This window comes from Oryx dammah, unplaced genomic scaffold, assembly GCF_014754425.2.
Source record: "Oryx dammah isolate SB20612 unplaced genomic scaffold, SCBI_Odam_1.1 HiC_scaffold_5, whole genome shotgun sequence".
NCBI classification, from domain to species: domain Eukaryota; kingdom Metazoa; phylum Chordata; class Mammalia; order Artiodactyla; family Bovidae; genus Oryx; species Oryx dammah.
This window is the reverse complement of record NW_024070189.1, coordinates 90,289,556-90,297,585: the sequence shown is the minus strand read 5'-3', so window position 1 is coordinate 90,297,585 and position 8,030 is coordinate 90,289,556.

Here is an 8,030-nt window from a genome sequence, read left to right as displayed (position 1 = left end):
GCCTGGCAGACTACAGTCCCTGGGGTCGTAAAGAGTCAGACATGACTGAGCAACTAACACACACACATACACACAGATATAATATATATACATATAAATTATATAAGAGACTCCAAACTTCTGACCCCTAGAACCATCAGATGATAACGTGTGCGGCTTCCAGCCGCTGTGTTTGTGGCCATTTGTTACAGCAGACTCAGGGAACTTGTCCTGGCTTTGAGGAGTTCAAGGTTGCCAGTTTGGGGTTTCCAAAATTTCTATCCATTTCTGGGACTGGCCGTTTTCCCACTGCTGTGCTAATGTTTGCTTACAGAGAAAACACAGTGACCAAATTCTCCACCCACTTTGGCCCAGGGCCATTCTGTACACTTCACATACAAACCTTTTTGGTCTTGTGCTTTATTTTATTTCATTTAAATTAATTTTTTTAGGCTGTGCCATGTGGGATCTTAGTTCCCCTGCCAGGGGTCGAACTCAGGCACCCTGCATTGGGAGTGTGAAATCTTGACTACTGGACTGCCAGGGAAGTCCCTGGTATTGAGCTTTACAGATGGAGCACGCAGTGGGGAAGGGTCCGCCTACCGTCAGCCATGTTGGTGATGGTAAGACGTTGTGCTCATTCTGTTTATGACATGCTCTCAAGGGCTCGGTGTCCTGTGCTGGCCTGGCCATACTGGACTCCATCTTGGTGATGGGGCGTGGGTCCACTGGTCAGCTCCTTGGTCCCTGCTGTGTGACCCTGGGTGGGGTCTTTTGCCTCTCTAGCCCTAAGTTTCATTGATAACCAGCTCAGTGCAGTTCTGTGCAAAGATTCTGTGGAGTGGTGTGCTTAAAGATCCTAAGGTCAGGACCTCCCTGGTGGTCCAGTGTTTAAGAACTTCATCTTGCAACGCAGGAGGTGCAGCAGGTTTGATCCCTGGTTGAGCTAAGATCCCACCTTATGGCCAGAAAAACACCGAAACATAAAACAGAAGCAATGTTGTAACAAATTCAATCAAGACTTTTAAAAGCGGTTCACATCAGGGGCTTCCCTGGTGGCTGAGTGGTGAAGAATCTGCCTGCCAATGCAGGAGACGGGGGTTTGATCCCTGATCCAGGAAGATTCCACGTGTTGCAACTACTGAGCCTGTGCTCTGGAGCCCTCGAGCTGCAACCACCGAAGCCCAGACACCCTAGAGTCCATGCTCTGCAACAAGAGAAGCTACTGCAGTGAGAAGCCAGTGCGCTGCAACTAGAGGGTAGCCCCTGCTCAGCACAAACAGAGAAAAACCTGAGCAGCAAAGGAGACCCAGTGCAGCCAGAAATAAAGTTACATTAATAGAACAATATTGCATTGTGTATTTGAAAGTTGCTGAGAGTAGGTCTTAAAGTTCTCATCATAAGAAAAGGAAAATGTTTATGTGAGGTGATAGATGTTACCTAGACATATTGTGGTCCTTTCACGATATATTCAATATATTGCATGTGTTAGCCACTCAGTCTTGTCCAACTCTTTGTGACCCCATGAACTGTAGCCCACCGGGCTCCTCTGTCTGTGGGATTCTCCAGGCAAGAGTACTGCAGTGGGTTGCCATTTCCTTCTCCAGGGGATCTTCCCAACCCAATCTGGCATTGCAGACAGATTTTCTACCATCTGAGCCACCAGGGAAGCCCAATATATACATACATCAAATCGTTATGTTGTACATCTAAGTTTAATGCTCTATTGTACATCAATTATTTTTCAAAATAAAAAAAACAAAAGATTAAACATTTTGGGGCAGTAGTAAGAAAAAGAACACATAAAACTAAATTCAAAATTAGATGCCATGGAAAATTTGCCTGTCAACTCTTAGAAATGAATACTTGCTGTGTGTCAGGCAGTGTGGTAAAATGATTTAGAGTAAAAGTCTGCAAACCAGCCCGAGGGCCAATACTATCCAAAGAATTTGTCTGTTGGCATGACTCACAAGCTAAGAATCTGTACATTTTTAAAGCAAAATTACACAACGGACACCTCCTGTATCCTGAAAAGCTGAAAAGACTTACTATCTAATCCTTTACAGGAATAGCTTGCCAACCTGCTTGAGACCACCATACTGGCCTTCTTCCCATTCCATCTTACTGCTTAGACTTAACTTTCTCCCAGTAAGTAAAGATGGGAACAAGGATGAATTACTGATATTCACAAGGATGTGGTTGAAACTCACAGGCATGATGCTCAGGGAGAGAAGGCAGATGCAAACACACCCACACACTGGTTCTCTTTTGCTGAAGTTTCAAAATCAAAACTAAAGCTATGATGAGAGAAACCAGGCGGGCGGTTGTCCTGTGGGTAGGGACAAAGAGGGGGCCCTCGGAGACTTGTAGCGGTTGGAATCACCTCTAATGTATCTCGGCAAGGAAGTTGGTTACAGGAGTGTGTGAAATACGAAGGGCTTCCCTGGTGGCTCAGACAGTAAAGAATCTTGCTGCAAATGTAGAAGACCCAGATTTGATCTCTGTGTCGCAAAGAGTGTGTACACGCCCCCAAACCCACTGAGGTGTCCCTTTAAGCTTTATAGACTTCAGTGCTTGTGAATTACACATCAATACAAATTAAGAAAGAGAAAGTAGCATGGTGGTAGAGATGGGGGAAGTAAGCCCTTTGGTTCACTTCCGGGGGGAGTACAAACAGGGATACGCTTTTGGACAAAAAAAAATCTCTGGCAGTGTTTAGTAAGAGTGAGAGTGTTTCTTCTCCATATCTGAAAAGATCCAGAAGTTCCTGTTCTTTGTAGTTATCCTAGAAGCTCTTAGAAACCCTTTCAATGAAGTCACCTAGTCTTTTTTTTTTTTTTTTTGGCCCCAGTTCAGTTCAGTTCAGTCACTTAGTTGTGTCTGACTCTTTGCGACCCCATGGACTGCAGCACTGCCAGGCTTCCCTGTCCATCACCAACTCCCGGAGTTTACCCAAACTCATGCCCATTGAATCGGTGATGCCATCCAGCCATCTCATCCTCTGCCATCCCCTTCTCCTCCAGCCTTCAATCTTTCCCAGCATCAGGGTCTTTTCAAATGAGTCAGCTCTCCACATTAGGTGGCCAAGGTATTGGAGTTTCAGCTTCAACATCAGTCCTTCCAATGATTATTCAGGGTTAATTTCCTTTAGAATGGACTGGTTGGATCTCCTTGCAGTCCAAGGGACTCTCAAGAGTCTTCTCCAACACCACAGTTCAAAAGCATCAATTCTTTGGCACTCAGCTTTCTTTATAGTCCAACTCTCACATCCATACATGACTACTGGAAAAACCATAGCCTTGACTAGACAGACCTTTGTTGGCAAAGTAATGTCTCTGCTTTTGAATATGCTGTCTAGGTTGGTCATAGCTTTTCTTCCAAGGAGCAAGCGTCTTTTAATTTCATGGCTGCAATCACTATCTGCAGTGATTTTGGAGCCCCCCAAATAAAGTCAGCCACTGTTTCCACTGTTTTCCCGTCTATTTGCCATGAAGTGATGGAACCAGATGCCATGATCTTAGTTTTCTGAATGTTGAGCTTTAAGCCAACTTTTTCACTCTCCTCTTTCACTTTCATCAAGAAGCTCTTTAGTTCCTCTTCACTTTCTGCCATAAGGGTGGTGTCATCTGCATATCTGAGGTTATTGATATTTCTCCCAGGAATCTTGATTCCAGTTTGTGCTTCCTCCAGCCCAGCGTTTCTCATGATGTACTCTGCATAGAAGTTAAATAGGCAGGGTGACAATATACAGCCTTGACGTACCCCTTTTCCTATTTGGAACCAGTCTGTTGTTCCATGTCCAGTTCTAACTGTTGCTTCCTGACCTGCATCTCAAGAGGCAGGTCAGGTGGTCTGGTATTCCCATCTCTTGAAGAACTTTCCACAGTTTATTGTGATCCACACAGTCGAACGCTTTGCCATAGTCAATAAAGCAGAAATAGATATTTTTCTGGAACTGTCTTGCTTTTTCAGTGATCCAGCAGATGTTGGCAATTTGACCTCTGGTTCCTCTGCCTTTTCTAAAATCAGCTTGAATATCTGGAATGTCACGGTATTGTTGAAGCCTTGGAGAATTTTGAGCATTACTTTACTGGAGTGTGAGATGAGTGCAATTGTGCGGTAGTTTGAGCATTCTTTGGCATTGCCTTTCTTTGGGATTGGAATGAAAACTGACCTTTTCCAGTCCTGTGGCCACTGCTGAGTTTTCCAAATTTGCTGACATATTGAGTGCAGCACTTTCACAGCATCATCTTTCAGGATTTGAAATGGCTCAACTCTTTTGGCCCTGACCAGAGATCAAACCTGTGCCCCCTTGTGGTGGAAGTATGGAACCATCGGACCCTCAGGGAAGCCCCATCACCTAATCCTTTCATCAATCCCGTGAAGCAGGCGCTGTTACCGTGGCTATGTTACAAGGGAAGGAAGCTGAGGCATGGCTCAGAGGACTCGCCCGTGGCCCCAGCTCATAGCTGGTAAGTATCAGAAGAAGGATCTGAACCCAGCACTCACTCAGACTCCCCCTCCCCCTCCCCTGCTCTGTGTTCATAGCTACTAATGTATAAGGCGTCTATGCCTGTTTTCGGGGAACATTGGCAACGACCAGCTTGTCCAATAACAGCTGCTGTGCTCAGTCGTGTCTGACTCTTTGCGACCCCGTGGACTGGAGCCCCCCAGGCTCCTCTGTCCATGAGATTCTCCAGGCAAGGATACTGGACTAGATACTGGGTTGCCATTTCCTTCTCCAGGGAACTTCCCTACCCAAGGATGAACCCCGCATTTCCTGCACTGGCAGGCAGAATCTTTACCACTGAGCCACTGGGAAGCCCCTGAACAATGACAGAGGACTCAGCACACTGTGATACAGCAATGCTTAATGAGACCACAACGCGCTTTAAAAGAACAAAGTTTGGGGACATCCCTTGTGGTCCAGTGGTTAGGTCTCCATGCTTCTACTGGAGGGGGAATGGTTTTGATCCCTGGTCAGGGAGCTAGGTTTCCCCAAGCTGCATGGTTTGGTCAAAATAAAAAAGTTTGGGTTACATATACTGGCTTAGAAAAGGGTTGGAGACAGTCACCAGCGCCTGTGTGCTAAGTTTCTTCAGTTGTGTCTGACTCTTTGCAACCCTATGGACCAGAATCTGCCAGGCTCCTCTGTCCAGTAGATTCTCCAGGCAAGAATACTGGAGTGGGTTTTCATTTCCTACTCCAGGGGATCTTCCCGATCCAGGAATCGAATCCAAGTCTCCTGCCTCTCCTATGTGAGTTGTTTCAACTAGCTCCACCTGGGAAGCCCATAGTCACCCGGAATAAAGCTAAATATTAACACCATCAATGTCCAGGGTCAGCAAACTACTATCACTGTCCAGCCCACTGCCTGGTTTTGTAAATAAAGTTTTATTGACACACAGCCACACTCATTTATTGACGTATCACCTGTGACTGCTTTGGGGTTACAAGGAATGGCAGCGTCAGATAGTTGTAATGAAGACGCTATGGTCCATTGTTGGACAGTATTTTACTCTCTGGTCCTTCACAGGAAAAACTTTGCTGACTTCTGGCCAATTTGGATAAACAGCAAAGCCAGACCAAAGTGAGTTGAAGACGAGTGAGTGACTGAACAACGGCAATAGACCTACCAGGAACGATTGTTTTAAGACACGGATCAGACGACCACCAAGATGTGTTTGTTGTGGGAACAGCCACGTAATGGGTGCTCCAAAAAGTGGCTGTGCGGGTGTGGGGAGAGGTGTGGGAAGATGGGTTGGATGCCTTCTCCCCGTCCAGCTTGGGAGGCCCCAAGGGCATGGACCACTTCTTCCCCCACGCCGACCCCAAGGTGTCCCCAGAGCCTAGACATGCCTAGCACACAGTATGGGTTCAATAAAATTTCTCCCTCTTAGGAGACTAGGAATAAGTGAGGCATTGTGGTGCGGGAGGGGGCAGGCCGACAGAGTGGGACTTAGCATCTAGATAATTTACATTTCATCTCTCTCCCAAAAACCTTTCAGTGAACTTTGGCCTGGAATCCATGCACTGCTTGGGAGATCTAATGATAAAATTCAGGGTGTCCAATGTACCAATGAGGGGGGAAACCCTCATATCTTTATTCTCACTGACTCTAACTGATATTTATCATTTCCTCAATTATGAATGAAGTTCTTGTGGCTTTGTCTCAAGTAGAAAACCACAGACATTTTCATATCAGGTCACATTGCCTCAAGTGGCTCAAAATACGGTTGACCCTTTGTTACTATTGCAAAATCACTGGAGGGATGAGGTCTTGTTTATGTGGTGATACACAGAGAGGTGGAACCCTAAGTTCTGTTTGTTTGCTTGGGTATAGCTCTATTTCAGGAGTCTTTTTGAAGTTATTGTCTTGCAAGTGTTTGAAAGCAATTTTTTATTGTGGTGAAATATAGTAAACATGAAACTTACCTTTTAGCCTTTTTTCTTTTCCCTTTGGTTTTTTTGTTTTGGCAGCACCATGTGACATGTGGGATCTTAATTCCTAGACCAGGGATCAAAGCCACACCCCCTCCAGTGGAAGCGAAGAGTCTTAGCCACTGGACCACCAGGGAAGTACCAACATTTAACCATTTTTAAGTGCAAAGCTCAGTGACATTAAGTACTTTCACTTTGTTGTGAAACCATCCCCACCATCCATCTCCTGGACTTTCTCATCTTCCCAAACTGAAACTTTGTCCCCACGAAACACCGACTCCCCTTCTCCCTGCTGGTGGCACCTACCACCTCCTTTCTGTTTCTATGAATCTGACCCCCCTAGGGGCCCTGAGTAGAATCACACAATATTCGTCCTTCCCTCTCTAGTTGATCTCACTGAGCACAATATCTTTAAGGTTCATTCACATCATTGTAGCCTGTGTCAGAATTTCCTTCCTTTTAAAGGTTGAATAATACCTCATTGTGTGGGTAGACTCCATTTCTTTTATCCATTCATTCAAGGATGAATCACTAAGCTGTATTTTTTTAAAAGTATTTTAATAAGTATATTTCATATACATGTCTGAGTCCCTTTGCTGTCCACCTGAAACTATCATAACATTGTTAATCGACTATACTCCATATAAAATAGAAAGTTAAAAATATATATATTTAAACATAATGGACTTTGTTGTAACCTCCTGTGTTGGGTTTAATGAATCTAACAAATGGTACTTTTATTATTATTATTTTTTTCAAATGGTACTTTTAAAATCGAAGTGTTGTTGCTCAGTCGCTAAGTTGTGTGACTCTTTGAGACCACATGGATTGAGGCACACCAGGCTTCCCTGTCCTTCACTATCTCCTGGAGTTTGCTCAAACTCATGTCCATTGAGTTGGTGATGCTATCTGACCATCTCATCCTCTGCTGCCCCCTTCTCCTCCTGCCCTCAGTCTTTCCCAGCATTAGGGTCTTTCCCAATGAGTTGACTCTTTGCCTCAGGTGGCCAAAGTATTGGAGCTTCGGCTTTAGCATCAGTCCTTCCAATGCATATTCAGAGTTGATTTCCTTTAGGATTGACTGGTTTGCTCTCCTTGCTGTCCAAGGGACTCAAATAGAAGTATAGTTGATTTACAATGTTGTGTTAGCTTCAGGTGTATAGCAAATTGAAAAACATACATATATTTTTCAGATTCTCTTCCATTATATGTTATTACAGGATATTGAATGTAATTCCCTGTGCTCTACAGTAGAACCATATTAGCTGGTTGGGAAGATCCCCTCGAGGAGGGCAAGGCAACCCACTCCAGTATTTCCGCCTGGAGCATCCCATGGACAGAAGAGCCTGGTGGGCTAGAGTTGGCAGGCTGCAGTCCACAGGGTCGCACAATCGGATACAACTGAAGCAATTTAGCACTCATGAAGCTCTTAATCCTAAATTCCTGATTAACCTCACCCACACCCCTTTTCCTTTGGGTAACCAGAAGTTTTTTTTTTTTATAACATGGTATTTTGATAAGAGATTCCAGGCGACAAAGGGGCCCAATAGAAGGTATTATTTATGGCTTTTGTAGGCACCTTCCTCCATTAAAAAAAAATTACATTTTAC